The sequence below is a fragment of the Tamandua tetradactyla genome, chromosome 3, assembly GCF_023851605.1.
Source record: "Tamandua tetradactyla isolate mTamTet1 chromosome 3, mTamTet1.pri, whole genome shotgun sequence".
Lineage (NCBI taxonomy): Eukaryota > Metazoa > Chordata > Mammalia > Pilosa > Myrmecophagidae > Tamandua > Tamandua tetradactyla.
Window position 1 is genome coordinate 51,147,685 of NC_135329.1, and position 19,122 is coordinate 51,166,806.

Sequence of the window (19,122 nt, forward strand, 5' to 3'; positions counted from 1 at the left end):
GTAAATATATATTTTTAAGCTCAGTTTTAATTTAGTTTAAAACCATATGCAAACTAAAATGCTTATGGGCATCAGGTAAGATTGAGTGGATGTCATAAAAATAAATACCTGCATTTTAGAAAATAAGATCCTACTTTCTCAAAGTATTATATGATAGCAAGAACCCAAGCACAAGTACACAAAAAAAAAAGAAGTGTGTAATGTATCTAAAACTTCTATGAGAAGCAGAGCTAAGTTGAGAGAACACAGAATTATGAAGTGGGCAGGTTCAAGTTTGGACCCAGGATACATCATGTAATGCATCTTCCTAAGGATAAAGACTTGAATCTTGCAACCTCCAGTTTCTCCATCTGTAAGATTGTTGCTATAAAGATTTAATTGAAATGAGACACCAAGCTCCATGGATGCCATAGCCTTGGTATTGGATAAATGGCAGTCATCATTGTGATAGGTTATAAAGAAACTCTGTTTTTGACAACCCCTTAGAATAGAAACTAGGAACACAATTTAATACCTATGTGGAATTTCAACTAGCTTTCAAATACACAATTTAATCAAGTAAGAAAAGTCCCAAAAGCATGGCGAAGAAAAGCTTGTTACAATGGAATTTAAAAGCTAATATTGCAAAGGTGGCAGCTTTCCTATAAAAGCAATTTAAGCCACAAATCTATAATGGAAGTGATTATTTGAGATGGCTAGATTATCTGCAAAATTTTGTGTTTCTTAAGTCATGGAGAAGTGGGACTAAGGAAGCCGGACCATGAGAGCTGAGGTGTGTTTTTGAATAGAGTTTAGTAGAAGGGATGGTTTGCTGCCCATATGTTTCCAATTTATTTTTCAAATCTTTTTTTTCGTATGTTTTCGTCTTTCTGAGCCAGGTAAACTAAAGACATTGGAAGAGTAATTGTTTCATTAACAGAGGACCAAGATTATGATTTGGAAGAGTGGGATAGTCAATACATGTTATAGAATCTGTTTCAAAATCCGCTGGTTCTAAATCTTCCTAGATAGCAGAGCGTGGAAACTTGACAAGCAAATTTTGGCAGACAGGGATTTTAAACTGGGTTCCCAGGAGACAGGAATCATTCTGTCATAAGCAGTTGCATAAAATAGCTCACTCTTTCTTGTTCTGCAGCTTGGGGTGGCATAATGCAGTTAGGGTGAGATGGACAGGGCATTGACTGTGTCAGGTGAGATGATTATGCGGAATGAAGTGAATTCTATAAAATTCCATTCCGATTCCAGAGTACCCATTCTCATTTATGATGCTTGAGGTGGACTGTATATTTATTAGATTATGAACACTCAGGTCTTTTCCATCTCCCTGCCTACATAAAAGGTTTATGTCCTGGTCCACTTAGACTTTTTCCTTCACTCATCTTCTGAAGAGTGTCTGTTGGCCACACAGGTTGTTGGACTTTCTTTGCGTGGAGAACTGAAGACAAAGCAGAAGGGAAGCAGGCCGATGATATTTGGGGCAAAGGCCTAGACATTTTTTTCTGAGCATTTCAAAGACAGACACATGGAAGCGGACTCCTTCCAAAATGTACTTATTTGTTTGGAACGTGATTTTTCATCATGCCACTCTTTGAAGCAATCAGTAAGTTTATAACTTTATGGAAGTGTTATTTGGTGTAAGTCATTGTGTTGGGTGATGCTGTCAGAGGGAACATAAAGCAGTAAAAGGGAGTGATCTCTGTCCAAGGGTAACTTAATATCTATGAAAGAACGCAAAGCAAAAATACATACAATTGCATGAAAATACAACATAACGTGACCACTGATATCACGAGGCAGTCTATGCTCAGGGATGAATGAATGATGTAGTAGAAAGCTGTGGGTTTCCAGATGAGGGAACTGTTGGTTTCTTAAAGCTGCCAGAATGCAATATACCAGAAATGGGATGGCTTTAGAAAGGGACTTTATTAAGTTGCAAGTTTACAGTTCTAAGGCCATTAAAATGTCCAAACTAAGGCATCTTGAGAAAGATACCTTGACTCAAGAAAGACCGATGGTTCCAGAATACCTCTGTCAGCTGGGATGGCATGTGGCTGGCATCTGCTGGGGTGTTTAGGGACTTTATTAAGTTGCAAGTTTACAGTTCTAAGGCCATTAAAATGTCCAAACTAAGGCATCTTGAGAAAGATACGTTGACTCAAGAAAGACCGATGGTTCCAGAATACCTCTGTCAGCTGGGATGGCATGTGGCTGGCATCTACTGGGGTGTTTAGGGACTTTATTAAGTTGCAAGTTTACAGTTCTAAGGCCATTAAAATGTCCAAACTAAGGCATCTTGAGAAAGATACCTTGACTCAAGAAAAACCGATGGTTCCAGAACACCTCTGTCAGCTGGGATGGCATGTGGCTGGCATCTGCTGGGGTGTTTGACTTCTGGTTTCAAACAGCTTCCTGGAGGGTGTTTTCTTTCTGCATCTACAAACATCCAGGTCTCGTATTGGCTCTGTCACTTTTGAGGCTTCTCCAAAATGCTTCCCCTTCTAAAGACTCCAGTAAACTAATCAAGACCTACCTTAAATTGGGTAGAGTCACATCTCCATATAATCAAAAGGTCACACCCACAACTGGGTGTCATATCTCCATGGAAACAATCCAATCAAAGTTCCCCACTTTAAACAATAGGTCTGGTCTCACAGTATTGGGTCAGGATTAAGGCATGACTTTTCTGGAGTACAGAATAGTTTCAAACCAGCACAGGAGCCAACACATTACACTGGAGGAGTATGGAAAGACTTTGTAGAGAAAAAGTATTGTGAGTCTACTCCTGTAAGGTTAAAGGATTTCAGATATATGTAGAGGAGGGAAATAGCATGAGCAAAGTCCAAGCTGTTGAAATGCCTAGGGTGTCCTAGAAATATGAACTTTTTTTTTCTGTCTCTGAGCTCTCTTTCTCTCTCCCTTCCTCCTTCTTTCCCTCCCATCCTCTCTCCCTCCCTCCCTTTCTTCCTCCCTCTTTCCTTCTCTCTTTCTAAGTAGAAGTATTAACGTATGTTTTGGCTAGGAAGAACATGAGCCCAGACTCAGAGCTTTTGCTCTAAGAGTAAAAGGAGCTACTGCCAGATTAGTCCTCGGGCAATGACAAATCTTTCTTTGCAAATGCTTTTCTTTCCCAGAAAAGAGTCTGTGACATTTGCTGCATCCCACAGTTATCAATGCTTAAAAGGACGCTGAGAACTTTTAGTGATTTTATGTATGAAGTTCTATGTCCATCAGCTAAATTTAATGTTAGCCAGAAGGTTTTGGTGAATTGTGAAAATAATTAAAGAACAAACAGAGCTGGTTTACTTGATAACTGGGTCAATAGGGTATTTTCTATAAGCATGAAGAATGGTTACAAGTAATTATTAGTATAAACTGAACCAGACTGCAGATATTTTCTATAAATGTCTTATCCATATTTAAACCAATCTGGAGGGTTTAGTTAAAATTTGGCCTTTCTCTGAAAAAAAAGATTTCTGATAATACCAACCCATGATGAGCTCTATACTACTTTTGATGCATGGATGAAACAATGTTTTAAATTTTGTGAGTAATTTGTATAAATAATTAAATAAATTAGAGAGTTGTTTCTTTATTGATATTTCAGTTTTTCGTAAAAATTAACTTATTTCTCTGATGAAAATTTAAGCCTTATCAGGAAAATGGTCAAGCTCTTTGTATCCCCCTCATGATTAATGCAGTGAATTCTTATTGATTTATATAGATGATCCCAGTAAAACAATTTTTCACTAGAGAAAGGCAAGAACAAGAACTTTTAAATTACACAATTTTCTCTAAATAAATAAGCTTCACATGCATATTCAAAGATATATGTGTGCGTGTTAAAACATGTTAGAAACCTGATTACAAAAAAGTTTTCTAGATCCTATTTCTGTTTGTAGAATGGGACAACAAAAGACTCAAGAGTTTTCTTTTTCTTTTAGTTTGTTTTTTCGTTTTACTAAAGTGGCCAAAAGAAGTAGCCGACCTGAGGAGACATTTGAAAATCCTTGTACCAGCCTGACTTGCTAAAATCAAATATTTACCTCCTAGCGGTACTCAAAATAAAAGCTTCTGCTTGACAATTTTTTGCCAGCAAAACAAATGTTTGCTGCAGCAGGCTACAGTTAGGTTAAGACGTAAATTGTTTGATTGCCAAATCATATTTTTCCTTTGGAAAAATTACTGATATTGGTTACATGGTTGAAGAGTTAAAATTAGCTTTTTTTACTTGAGTGATGGTGTTGGACACTCCGAAATTAGTAAGACCTCACAATATGTACTTTATGGATAGCATACATTTCAAAACAGTTGTGAAGCTCAGATGCAAAGGCAAATAAGGCAAATACTTGCTCCTAAAATAAAAACTCACTGGGTGACGCGCATTGCCGTTGCCATGTTCAAGGGTATGCCAGCCTATTTCCTATCTTAGGCCTTTGTACGTGTTTATAATGAGATTTTTTTTTTTTTTTAACACGGGCAGGCACTGGGAATGGAACCCGGGTCCTCTGGCATGGCAGGCGAGCATTCTTGCCTGCTGAGCCACTGTGGCCCGCCCTATAATGAGATTTTTGTTGTAGAAATAAATCTCAATCAATTGGACTTCGCTAACTTGGAATTTTTGATATGACTTATAGAAACTAGTTTGGAATTTTTCTTTTAAGATATTAGAATAAACACAATTTCAAGAAGATCTTTGAAGCTCCATAGCACACTGCACTAGTCTTAAGCACTTTGGGAGGCATTTATCTGCATATAAACAATCCAAATGTTTGCTGCAGATCATTCTGTCCTGTAATTTAAGCAGCTCCGTCAGAAGGCCTCTTAGGCATGTGGACTTTCACCCACTTTGAAGCTTTCTTGTTAGTGTTTTGTTTTGTTTTGCTCTTTTTAAAAATTAATAAAGTTGCATGCATTTTTATTGTTCCCAACTTCAACTATCGCCTCTGCCCAGTTTTTATGAATCAGTGAGGTGTGCTTTGAATAACTTATTTGCCATGTTGCTAGGAGATGGGGCATTTCTCCTTACTCACGTGCTCCATACTAAAAAGTAATAAAATAGTAAAAGGTAGCTCAACTGCTACCTCAGTGTCAGTTAATCCTGCACCTCTGCTAAAATTCTTTGACTTGATAGAAAATTTGTATTTCTCCACCTTGGCATTGCATATACTACAAGTGGTTAATGCTGGTAATGGGTGTGCACTGAATGTTAACTGAGTTTTAACTGTTTGATACATAAAGAAAGGGCATCCTCTGCCTGGAGGCTTCATATAAATTATGTAAATTAACAGATAGAAAACACACCACCAGGAAAGAGAGCAGAGCAGAAGAAAATCATTCTTCTAAGCCTACCTTGTAATGATACCTTTTAATAATGAACATCATATCTGAATTGAATAGTGTTGCTATAATAGAAGGATCATAAGCTCTTTAATGTAAAAATCTGGCTGAATCCCAGTGCTGCTTCCTGTTAGATCTCTTGAAAAATGAACATGCCCAGGTCTCACTCTTGGAGATTTTGATATGGTGAATTTGGGATGAGGTCTGTTCAGGAAGTTTGTAAAGAGCTTTAGTGGTGAGGCTGATGCACACAGGTGAATAATATCTACCGGATAATGAAAGCAGCATTAAGTAGGAGTTTGAGCACCTGCATTCTAGTTTTGATTTTTTTATTTACCAGCCACCTGACATTGGCCAGGCTACTGACCCTATCTGAGCTTTAGCATAATATTCATAGAATTTAAGTGTCAAAATTCATGCTGGAAAAAATATAATAAAGGGCTCAAAATTGCAATACTGTGTAAAAAATAGATGAGATTTTTAGTTTCAGAGACTGGAGGTTTGATTGGCTGAAGTTTGTACATTGAGAATATTTCATCAGGCTTCACCCTGCTAGTTCACTCACAGACAGTGCTTCCTAACCCACTTGTCAGATCTTCCAAACTGACCTATATATTCGGTCCTTGGATTGATCAAGAAATGCTTTCTGGCATGATAAAAACAGAAACATGCAGGGAGCAGATTGGCTTACTAATAGCAGGATGCATGACCTGTTTGGCTGTGTCAGTAAAATGAGACCATAGTGGACATGTTTGTCATTGATTATGTGATAAGCAGAATATAGAGAAACCATTAAAAGGTGTTTCAATGGAGGTCAAAAATTAGAATTCCAAAGTAAAAAAAAAAGACAGAAATGAGGAGAAAAAATAGGTATCTGAGATAAAAACAAAAGATCCAGCAGAAGGGTTGTTTCCCCTTAGGATGTAGAAAAAAAAAGTAGAATGCCATTTCCACACCCTAACTTTGTGAAATCATAGAATACTCACTGAGCAATAAATCAGTTCATCAGAGAGCTTAAGTCACCAAACTACCAGATGAACTCCCTTCCATGTGGAGCTGATGCACGTAAACTGTTTTACCTTTGGCAAAGCATTTTATTTTCTGGTCTCCTGGTACTCAAAAAAAAAAAAAGACTGGGGTCAGAATATGAGGACTGGGAGCTTGGTAGCACACATGCATGATATGCTGTTTACTTATGTCCTATGAAGCCAAAGCCTTAACTTTCTGGGGAAGGGGCAGAAAACCCTTCTATTGACAGGCCAAAGCAAAGAGCCTCCATTTCTGGAAGAGAGATAGATAGAAACAAAGTCTGCTTCCCACTGGAAAGGGGTAGAAAACCACCCATTCCTGCTTCTGAGGGAGGGGCAGAAGAAAAACTCTTTGCTCCTGTGGCAGGGGTAAGAAACTTTTTGCTTCTACCATAAGTCTTGAACTGTGTGACAAACAACAGCAGTGTATTACTTCTAGAGGGATGGGAAATCCTCCTGCCACTGGTTCTGGACTAATTTATGCTACAACTGATGAAGAAATAGAAGCAAAAATTATCTCCCCCGGAAGGAGCAACAGTAAACCTGTTTGGGCTCATGATCTTAAATAAACACCACGCAAAGTTAAGGTCCTACTGAGGGAGGAGCAGGAAACACTATCTCATCCAAGACCCCTCCCAGGTAGAGTTTTCTTGCTATGAGGAAGAGGGAACAGAACTATAGAAAAGTGCAACCCCAAAGGCTCAGGTAATAATGATAGGGATAATGAGAGACTGAAGATATACCCAAAGGATTGAAAATCCTGGCCACACACTACCTGAAGCCAACAGGGGGAGTCTCCTGCTGGGGTAAATGAAAAAGTGCGCAGAGATAACCATTCTGTGATGCAGGAGTGCCAGGCCACTGAGAGCTGAGGGTGAAACAGGAGCAGTGAAATTTCTCCTGGCATAAGGGTTCAAAATAAAGACAAGACATCAGTAATCCTGCATGCAAGGAATCTGAAGTCTTTGGAGCCCTAAAGGTAAATACACCAACAACAAAACTCACACCTAGGGTAAGTATAAAATAGGTTCACTTAATCTCCACACCGACATTCTGGTGGAAGTAAAGATGAACCTATTTCCAAGCATAAATATTATTTACCTCAGTCTCTACTGTTCTACTCTCCAGCATTCTATCAAAAATGGCAAGACACATACAAAACAAGAAAAAAACACAATTGATTGTAATACAAAAAGCAGCCTACAGAAATGAGTTCAGGGACATTGGAATGACCATACAGTGGCTTTAAAATAATTTCAGTGAATATAAAAGGCTAGTGGGAAAGACAGGTAACATGCATTAAGAGAAGATTTTAAGCAGGGAGATGGAAGTTCTAAACAATAATCAAATGGAAAAGCTAGAAATAGGAAACTCAATATCAGACAGGAAGAATTTCTTTGACAGACTTTTCAGCAAATGGGATGTAAGTGAGGAACGAATAAGTGAATTAAAAGATTGGTCAATAGAATTTATCCAAATTTAAGCAAAAAGATAAAAAGAATGATTTTGTTAAGGTGGCATCCAATAACTTTGGGACAATTTAAAATAGACTAACATACATGAGTGAAGTCCAAGACAGAAAATAAATTGGGCAGAAGAAATATGTGATGAGATAATGACTGGAAATTTTGCAGAGTTAATAAAAAGACAAAAAAACCCCCCACAGATCTAAGAAGATAAGAGAATCCAAAGCAAGATAATTAAAGAAACAAACAGGTAAATAACACATTTGTATGTACATACAAAATAAACACAGCATCTAAGCATATTATAGTCAAGCTGCTGAAAAACAAACATAAGGAGAAAAGCTTGAAAGAAAATATTGGAAAAAGAAACATTGCATAGAGAGGAACAAAGATCAAATTAAAGAACATTTTAAATAAAATGTTGTGAGTCCAAAGATAATGCAGCGACATGTTTAAAGAATTAAAGGGAAACACAACTAAGAATTTCATACCCAGAAATGTTATCATTACAAATACTAGAGTAAAATAAGATCTTTTACAGTCAAACATAAATTGAGAAAATCTTTTGTCAGCAGATCTGCATTACAAGTAATGTTAAAGTTCTTCAGGCAGAAGTGTATCAGATGAAAATCTGAAGCCATATGTGTTGGCTTGAAAGGATATGTGTCCGCTAGAAAAGCCATGTTTTAATCTTAATCCCATTTTGTAAAGGCAGCTGTTTCTTCTAATCCCTGAACTGTACCATATGCTTGAAACTGTAATTAGATCATCTCCCTGGAGATGTGATATAATCAAGAGTGATTGTTTAACTGGATTAGGTGACAACATGTCTCCACCCATTTGGGTGGGTCCTGATTAGTTTCTGAAGTCCTATAAAAGAGGAAACATTTTGGTGAATGAGAGATTCAGAGAGAGCCAGAGAAGAATGGCATAGCCACGAGAAGCAGAGAGCCCACTAGCCAGGGATCATTAGAGATGAAGAAGGAAAATGCCTCCTGGGGAACTTCATGAAATAGGAAACCAGGAGAGGAAGCTAGCGGATGATGCTATGTTCACCATGTGCCCTTCCAGAGGAGAGAGGATCCCTGACTGTGTTCACCATGTGCCTTCTCACTTGAGAGAGAAACCCTGAACTTCATTGGCCTTCTTGAACCAAGGTATCTTTCCCTGGATGCCTCAGATTGGACATTTCTATAGACTTGCTTTAATTGGGACATTTTCTCAGCCTTGGAACTGTAAACTAGCAACTTATTAAATTCCCCTTTTTAAAAGCCATTCTGTTTCTGGTATATTGCATTCCAGTAACTAACAAACCGGAATACCATACAAATAAATGAAGAGTAAGAACAGGTAAAAATGAAGGCAAATATAAAATAAAAGTTTCTTATTGTTAATTCCACTAAAAGAAGACTAAAAGTCTAAGGCACAAATGCCAACAAAACAGAGTGGAGTTTAACTCATATTTAGAAGTAAAGTGTATGAAAACAATAGCTCATAATTTGGGAGAAAGAAAGTGTAAATGTATTATACATGGTTCTTACACTATTTGTTAAGTGACACACTATTGCTTGAGGATAAATTATGACAAATTTAATCTATATATGGTAAACTGTAGTGTGATGATGTCTCTACGATAATGGAAGTAGTCTCTATCTGCACAGCACATAATAGTAGCCACTATCCACATGTAGCCATGTAACATTTGAAATATGGCTATTTTAACAGAGGGAATAAATTTTAAATTTTATTTAATTCAATTTTAAGTAGCCACATGTGCTAGTGGCTGTCATGTTGGGCCCTACAGTTCATGTGTAACCACAGGTATTTGTGAAGGGAGAGTATATAAGAACAGTGTATTTTGTGCAGGATTTTTCTGTATACCTACAACTTTTCTAATAAGAAAGCTTATAAAAAGAGTAACCACAGACAAAAAAGGAGGCAGAGTTATATGACGATAATGGAATGAAAGGAATCATACAAATTTACTCGATTCAAAGAACAAAGAAACAGAAAAAACATGAGATATTTGGAAAATAACTAGCAATATATAAGATTCAAATCCAGCTACAACAACATGAACAATAAATAATCTGAATACCCCCAATTAAGGAGCATAGAAGGACAGATTGAATAAAAAAACTATATGCTATCTGTAAGAAATCCATTAAAAAAATTTTTTTTTGTGGGCAGGCACTGGGAAACGAACCCAGGTCTCCCACATTACCAGTAAGTGAGAACTCTGCCTGCTGAGCCAACGTGGCCCACCCAAGAAATCCATTTTTAAATACAAAGACATAGATAGATTAAAAGTAAAAGGATAGAAAATGATATACCATTATAAAACTAATCAAAAGAAAACTAAATGGGCTCGTTTCCTGGGCCATGCACCCCATCCCACACCCCCCCCAAAAAGAAAGCTAGAATGGCTACATTAAAATCAAATTAAATAGAAAAAATATTACTAAGGATAAAGACAGATATTATCAATAAGGAAGTAAATTCCTTTGCATGTCCACTTTTGGCTAAAATGAGGTAAAAGGTAAAGATTACACTCCTACCTGAAATAATTAAAAAGTGGATAAAATATTTGAAACAACTATGTTCAGGCACTGTACTGCAGGCAGTGCAGGACAATGATTCTTAGAGAATGGAAACAAAAGAGGTGATTTTTGCGCTTAGCCTAAATCATTGCCCAGAGAAAATTTTCAGGGCACTGAGTAGGTAGAGCTTGCACAGGGAGAGCCTGGAGGTCTCCTTGAGTTGAGAAGATGTAGTTGGGAGTCAAGGCAGCTAGAGATTGCTGGACAAGATAGAGGTAAGAGTTTCACAGAGAAAGAAAAAGTCTCTGTGACTAGTCTTCCTCAAGTAGTCGATAGTCTTCCTCAAGTTTTCATCCAAGTATAATCAAGTTTTGTATGTGAGATATCAGTATATTGATATCTCTTTTAGTCTCCGTTACTACTTAGTCCATGGAAAGAACCATTCAAAAGTACTAGAGCTTGTCTAGTAATGGTGTGTGTTCTCACCAATCACAATAGAAAAGCCTCTTAATTCACAAAATATCAGGTAGAGTATTCACCAAATTGCCTTCACAGTGAGGAAGAATGAGCCATATTCTAAAAGCTACTGCCCTCTAACAAAATAAACAAGCAAGTGAAATAAGGATCAAACTATTTTCAGGTAACTTAACTGAGTACCAGAGCAAGATTAATGAACAATTGTAAGCAAATGAAACTATGTATCCCCAAACAATTTATAAGGCAATGTCTGGTATCCAATGGAAAATGACTAGGCATACAAAGAAGCAACATAGTATAATTTATAACCAGGAAAAATATCAACCCATAAAAATAAGAGATGATGCAGGTAATAGAATTAGAAGACAAAGACATCAAAAAATGATTGCAAATATTTTCCATTTGTTATAAAAATATATAGGAAAGATTTAACATATGTGCATATTAAAAGAAACATGGAAGATACACAAAAGGTCCAAACTGTACTTCTAGAAATAAAAATTATAGTTTGGGAAATAAAGATTATATTTTTGGAGATAAAAATGCATTGGATCAGATTAATAGTTGATTAAATACTGCAGGAGAAAAGATTACTGAGATGGGAAACAGCAAAACAAACTAAATGGAACATAGAGAGGAGAAAGCCTGAAAACAAATTAATAGAGCACAAGTAAGTTTTTGAATAGCTTGACATGGCTTAATATGCATGTAATTAGTATTCCTGAGAATGTGGGAAATACAGGAGGAAAAAATCATTTCAAGAATAAGTGACTGACCTCTGGATAACCTCTTTTGTTGCTCACATGTGGCCTCTCTCTGTCTAAGCCCCAACTCACCAACTGAAATTATTGCCCTTCCCCCTACATGGGGCATGACATTCAGGAAAGTCTCCCTGGTGGCATGGAGATGACCCCCAGGAATGAATCAGGCCCTGGTACTGTGGGATCAGCAATGCTGTCCTGACCAAAAGGGGTAAAAGAAGCATAACAAATAAGGTATCAGTGGCCGAGAGAGTTCAGATCGAGTCAAGAGGCTGCACTGGAGGTCACTTATGCAAACTTCAGTTAGATATTTCTATCTGTCACAACTTGCCAAACCCCAACCGAACACCTAGGACAATTTATAAGGTTCTACAAAGGTTCCATGCACTAAGGTAACTTTCCAGAAACCAACAATCTCCAGATGGGTCCCTGGACCAGATAAGTCTCGAAATGCAGAAAGGTCAGCCTCTCCAGAACATCAACTTGTTCCATCCCCGATCCCATATTATCAACAGCCTTTTCCAACATGAAAAAGCTGAAATGGGCATAATCCAAATACCCTTAAAGAGTGGGAGAAAAGCCAAAGATTATGGTGCAGTTATATTGAGAAGGTCAGGTTTAACAAATGAGTATGATTGCTGAATCAGTAGATTGATATCTCTTTTAGTCTCCATTACCTTAGAGCAGCTAGAAATAAAAACCTAAAATTGTGGAACTGTAACCCATACCAAACTCTGAAATCTGTTCTACAACTAATTGTTCAATGTGCTTTGAAATTTATTGCTTTTTTTTGCATATATGTTATTTTTCACAATAAAGTTAAAAAAATAAAAAAAGTAATTATAAAAAAAAAGAATGAGTGACTGAAATTTTTCCAAATTTGATTTAAACTGTAAACACACTAATTCAAAAAGCTCAAAAAGTCCCAAGTACAGTAACTGAGGAAAACTACATTATAATCAAACTGCTCCAAACCAATGATAAACAGAATAAAGTCTTCCCGATTGAAAAGACACATTATATACAGAGGAACAAAGATAAAGATGTCAAAAAATTAAGATGGAAATACCTTAAAAGCAAGGAAAGGAAGAAAATGTCAACCTACAATTCTGTGCAATATGTGATTTCAAGACTCTCTGTAAAGCTACAATAATCAAGGTAGTGTGATAGTGGTGTTAGGACAGACATGTGTAACAAGAGAACAGAACAGGGAATGCAAAAGTAGCCCTACATATGTAAGGCCAGTTGATTTTGAACACATTTGCCAAGTTAATTCAATAGCAAAGCACTTTTTTTCAACAAATGATCCAAGAACTGTTGAACATACATATGTAAAACATTGAACCTCAGCATTTACACTATGTATAAAAAATCAACTCAAAATGTAATATACAACTACATATAAGATGTTAACCAATATAATTTCTAGAAGAATACAGAAAATCTCTGTGACCTCAGATTTAATAGTAAATGATTACTTTAATATTAACTTAAATAAAAGTTTAATGTCCCACCAAAAACATGAATCATAAAAGAAAATATTGATAATAATTCACTGATAAATAAAATGTCTTCTGTTCAAAAGTCTTTGATAAGAAGGGAAAAGGCAAGCCATAGAAGGTGGGTAAATATTTGCAAAACATATGCTGATAAAGGGGCTTGTACCCAGAACATACATTGCAACTCAGTAGTAAGATGAACACCGAACTAAAATTGGAGAAAAGATTTGGACAGATACCTCACCAAAGAAGATAAAATGATGGCAAATAAGCACAGAAAAGATGCTTGTAATCAATAGTCATTAGGAAAAAGCAAAATTAATCACAATGAAATACTACAGTATACATGTTAGGATGGCTAAAATTTAAAAGATTGACAATAGCAAGTGTTGACAAGGATGCAAAGCAACTGAAACGATCATAGTAGGTTGACAGCAATGCAAAATAATACAGCCACTTTGGCAAACAGTAGCTTGGCATTTAAATGGATCCATAACATAGAACTCAGCAATCCTACACTTACACTTAGTACTTTTCCTCAAAGGGTTTTGTGACAATTATATGAAATTTAAATCTCCTTCAGTCTGACTTCTGTTAACAGACGTTTTACTATACTAAATCCAGTTCTCTAACTTATAGGTGTAGGCTGGGTGAGAAGGGAAAAATAGATTCATTCTGGCCATCAACATCTTTATTCAACATGCAATGCCATTAGTTATATTTTGTAAGATCTTGCTCCTGAGAAACTTACAGTCTAGAAGTAGATATAAAATGTGGCTATAAATACTTATAATGCCAGGCAATACTGCCTTGCATAAGCAAAGTTAAATATAAATTGTTTTAGTAAATTTGGAAGAGCTAGAGCATGCTTTTGAGGATGATTAGAGATGACACTATGGAGGAAGTAGCAATTTATTTCAACTTAAAAATTCTTGACAAGTGGATAGAGGAAAAGGTAGTGCAGGCAGGAAAAAACAAGCAAACAATAAAAACCCAGTCAAGGAGATGAGAAAGTAAAGAAGCAAGCTCAAGTAAAAACAAATAACACATATACTAAAGAAAACTTATGATGGAGTGAACTGCTGGGAAATAAAACTGCAAGGATGGAGAGGGGTCAGTACAGAGAAGGCCAGACTGAGGAGATTGACCTGTATTCTGGGGGCAGCAGGAACGAAGGGCCACATTTTGATAAGAAAGTAACAGGATTAGCACTATTTCAGGAAAACTGACTTTCTCTTGAGTGAGGAGTGAATTAGGAAGGGGAAAATCTGGGAGCAAATATTCAAACAGGGGGGCACTCACTGCGCTGCTATAAGGTAGATGAGAGACCCAGTAAACAGATTTTTCTTTCTGTCTGACTTTTTTGCTTTTGGGGAGTTTTGGGGAGATTTGCTATTCATGTAGCTGACTGTGTATATCAGGTAATTTTCTAACGTTACATTAGAGGATGTGGCTTAATGGTCAGACAGGTTGGTGATCTTTTTGGCTAGGCAAAATATCAGGTCATTATGTGATGCTGTAGTTTATTTAACGTTTATCATGAGAAAAGGCCTTTATGACACACGGCTACCAGAGTAATGTGGCAATCAGCTTTTTTTTGCTTCATTATTAACAGGATAATTTTCTTCAGAATCAGATCTCTGAATCAATATTAAAAATAATGTCAATAGCCTGATTTTCAAATTGTTACACTGTTATATATTATTCAGTTGAAAGGATGCTGAGAATTTGGGGATATAGGTCAAGTTGTGTAGAGTTCCAAATGGCCCCATATGGCACACTATTTTAAGGTCAGTGGCTAAAGGGACATTCCCTGCAATCAGTCATTTCCTGGTCACCCATGACAGCAGTGTGAAATGCACCAGGTGCTACTGCTCCAAAGACTCTTTGAAATACTAGAAAAAAACCTGGCAAAGTCAATGTCTCTAAGACTCTGGAAAAGAGCTAAAGGGCTGCAGTAACTGTGTGAGTGCCAAATCAAGAAAATGCAACTTACCAAATGGAGGGGCATGTTGATGTTGATGGATCCTACTAGACCCCCTCCCCGGTATGGTGTGGATCTGGCCTGCTCTGCCCTTGTGGTCTCTGGCCCTGTTCTGGAGGGAACAAGATAACCCCTCTGTGCATATCATGCTGCCAATCTAAACAGGTAGCAACCTGAAAGACTGAATCAGGACATTATTTTCTGGCTCACCTTGCCAGTATTTGCCTACAGGGCAAGTGTAAGAAAAGTAGTATTGGAAAAAAAGAAATCAAAGTGGCCTGGGACAAAGGATTACCTACTTTATGACAAATAGAGTGTGTTAGTTTGGAAGCTGCTGGAATGCAATACAGAACTGGAAAGGCTTTTAAAAAGGAGAATATAATGACAAGTTTACAGTTCTAAGCCTATGGAAATGTCCAATCTAAGGCATCCATGGAAAGATACCTTAATCCATAAAGGCTGATACATCTGGAACACCTCTGTCAGATGGGAAGGCACACTGGTTCCTTGCTGGTCCCCTGTTCCTGGGCTCCATTGCTTTCAGCCTCTGTTCCTGTGGGGGTTCTTCACTTTGCTTCTGTAGGGCTGGTTTAATTTCTTGGCTTCCCTTGGTTCTCGTAAAGCTCAGATTGCATGCTGAGCTCCAACCATCTCCAAACATCTGTGTCTCTGTTTGGTGAAGCAACTGTTCTCCAAGTACATCTTGTCTTTTCAAAATGTTTCCTTTTAAAGGACTCCAGTAAACTAATCAAGACCCACTGGAATAGGTGGAGTCACATCTCTATCTAATCAAAAGGTCACACCCACAATTGGGTGTGTCACATCTCCATGGAGATAATCTGATAAAAAATTCCAGACTACAGTATTGAATCAAGATTAAAAGAAACAGGCTGCTCCCACAAAATTGGATCAGGATCAAAACATGCCTTTTTTTGGAGTACTTAATATTTTCAAATTGGCACACAGGGCAGTTGTGAAAGGTGGGTGGTTTCAAAGGGAGTAGAAAGAACTCAGTTTCCTATAAGTAGGTGGGTTCCTAAGGCCATGAGCAGAAGCCAAGGGCATGACACAGGTTCAGAAAAGACATAGAAGAACTTGCACTTTCCTGTCTGTCTGATCAGGGGAGGAGGGCTAACCTCTGAGAGAGAATGCCAGTCAACAGAGCCAATTTGCAAAAACTGTGAAAGGTGATACTTGCATTAATTTCCCTAGTTTTGCCAGCTCCTGGGACCCAAGGAAAGCTTTGTCATATGACTAACTGGACCAAACTTAAAAAACAAACAGCTTAGGGATGAAATCCCAGAAGTAACATATTAAAATAGCATTCTGCATCCCAGAAGTAACATATTAAAATAGCATTCTGCATCAAACATTTCAAACAAAGAAACAGGAGCTGATGGTTCATCCGAAGGAACAAGATAAAAATTTAGTTATCATCAATGAAGAATACCAGACTTTTTTTTAAATTAGAGTAGTTGTAGGTATAAAAAAAAATCATACAGAAAGTACTGAGTTCCTTTGTCCCCCCCCCCGCCACATGCAGTTTCCCTTATTTTTAATGCTTGGCATTAGTGTGGTATCTTTGTTACAACTGATGAAACAATATTATTGTAATTTACATTAACTATAGTCCATAGTTTACTCACTGTTTGCATTGTATAATTCCACGGGTTTTTTTAAAAAATGTATTCCGTGACATATTTACAACCTAAAATATCCCTTTTTAACCACATTCAAATGCACAATTCAGTGGTATTATTTACTTAAACAATGTAGTGCAAGCTTCACCATCAACCGTTATCAAAGCATTACAAACACCTAGAGAATCTCTGCACCAATTAAGAATCAACTCCCAATTTCTTACCCATACTCTGGCCTCTGGATAATTTATTCTAGTTTCTGACTCTATAAATTTGCTTATTCTAATTTTTCATATAAATGAGATCATGAAATAATTATCCTTTTGTCTTCAAGGTTTATCCGTGTTGTAGCACAGATCAGAACACCATCCCTTTTTGTGACTGAATAATATTCCACTGTGTATATATGCCACCTTTTATTTATCCATACACCAGTTGGTGGGTACTTGGGTTGCTTCTATCTTTCAGCAATTGTGAACAGTGTTGCTGTGAACACCTGTGTGCAAATATCTATTTGAGTCACTGCTTTCAGTTCTTTTGGGTATACAGTTAGAAGTGGGATTGTTGGGTTATATGGTAATTCTACACTTAGCTTCCTGAAGAAAAGCCAAATAGTCTTCCACAGTGGTACAGAAATCTGTAAGGAATTCAACTCCTATGAAACTCATAAATGTAGTCATGCAAGGGAGTAAAGAAGACCTTCTAATCCTTTAGGCTCTCCTTGAATATCATCATTCGGGTAGACTTTGGCATACTTCATTTGCTCGGCATTTAAGGGGATTAATTTCTTACCCTAAATATCTCATCACTCTCCTGCACATTGCCTGCTGCATCAGTAGGGCTTAGTCCCTTAGGAAAACCTCAGTGGCTGCTTAGGTGGGACCAAAACTTGAGAAAAGGCTTCAAGTTTTCCCAGATGGCTCAGAGATTGTGGGTGTTTGCAGGAAGACTTTGCACATATGTAACTCTCCAGGAAAGAGGATGCTCTCACAAGAAGGTAGCACAGGGTGGCAATCTGTCACTTGTGCACAACAGAATGAGTTTAAGAACAATTGAGTTGAACGTGCACATGCACTATTCCATAAGGTCCCCCAAGGGCTTTTTAAGCAGGAAGCAAGATGTTATGACTATGTAAAGCTGTGAGTTTCCTGGATAAGAAATCTGTTCCTGTATTTCTTTCTTTGTCGATACGTCAAATATATCCATGCAGAAGAGGAAACTATTTTAGGAAGGAACATCTTCCAACCTCATGGCTTGTATTATGCAAGAAAAATTTTTGAAGTTATTTGGGTCAATTATTATAGTCAGAAGATGAACTAAGGGGCATGATAGTCTGTGATCTAGGAGAAAATTTAGTTAAAAGTCAAAGCAAATAATTTCCTATGATTCCACCATACATTACTGGCTGATTTGTAAAGAGTATTCTTTTCTCTTGATTAATTCTTTGCAGTATCTTTTGCTGCATAAAAACACCCCCACCCTGACCCACCCCAATTTAGTAGCTAAAAGCAATAGCATTTTTTTTTTTTTTTAATGAATTGCAGTTTGGTTAGGTTTAGCAGGGACAGCTCACCTCTCTTTGATGCAGGGTTCACTGGAATGGCTCAACTAGAACCGGAGCATCTACCTCCAAGGAGGCTCAGACAGAGAGGGAGTAAGCTGGGGCTGACTATTCCTGAGGGTTCGGATGGGGTTGTGGTCCATGAGCCTCATTTCCTGCTCACAGGATGACAGCTGATTTTTAAGAGAAGGAATTTCAAATGTCAGGAAGTGGAAGCTCCCAGCTTATTAGGGTATGGGCCCAAAGACTGGTTTAGTTCTGCCACAATCTGCTGGGCAAGCCTGTCCAGATCCAAGAGATGATGCATAGACTTCCCAACTCTTGAGGCAATCTACCACATGCTCCCTTGGGTGCCATAACGTGTCTTCATTTCATGTCAGACTTTTACTGAGAGTAACATTTCTCACGTTTCCTTTTTTCCTTTGTAAATACCTTATCTCTAGTTTTTATTCAGTCATTGTCTTCATAGACTTAACTGTTTTTTCTCTAATCTTGCAAGTAAATCTCTGAAGGCTAATGAGGTGGCGTGACTTGTCCAAGGTCACAAAGTGAGTTAGTAATGGTGGAGATGAGAACCCAGGTGTACTGACATATCGTGTAAGCCTCTTGTCATAACGCTCAATTGACCAAATTGAGCTGGGCCTTTTACTGAATAGGTAGTGTATGCTACTATTCTCATATTAGAGAACCATATATGCATCTTTTCTTTGGCATGAAATACTTGAGAAGTTACAGTCTATAATTGAAAAATGCTAACATTTCTTGACAAACAACATACTTTGGGGAAGGAGGAAAGCAAAGTGGTCTCAGACAGTATGTTAGACTATTG

General features: G+C 37.4%; 1 long non-coding RNA gene across 2 annotated transcripts in view; it reads left to right on the forward strand.

Annotated features, from left to right (window-relative positions):
• The first annotated feature begins 1,131 nt into the window (after window positions 1-1,131).
• LOC143677289 (uncharacterized) overlaps window positions 1,132-19,122 on the forward strand; it is a 79,008-nt gene continuing 61,017 nt past the window's right edge. Inside the window, exon 1 of one of the 2 annotated variants that reach the window (XR_013172492.1) lies at window positions 1,132-1,600. This is a non-coding gene — a long non-coding RNA (uncharacterized LOC143677289). The remainder of the gene's footprint in view (window positions 1,601-19,122) is intronic. The other variant, XR_013172493.1, reaches the window with a different exon arrangement.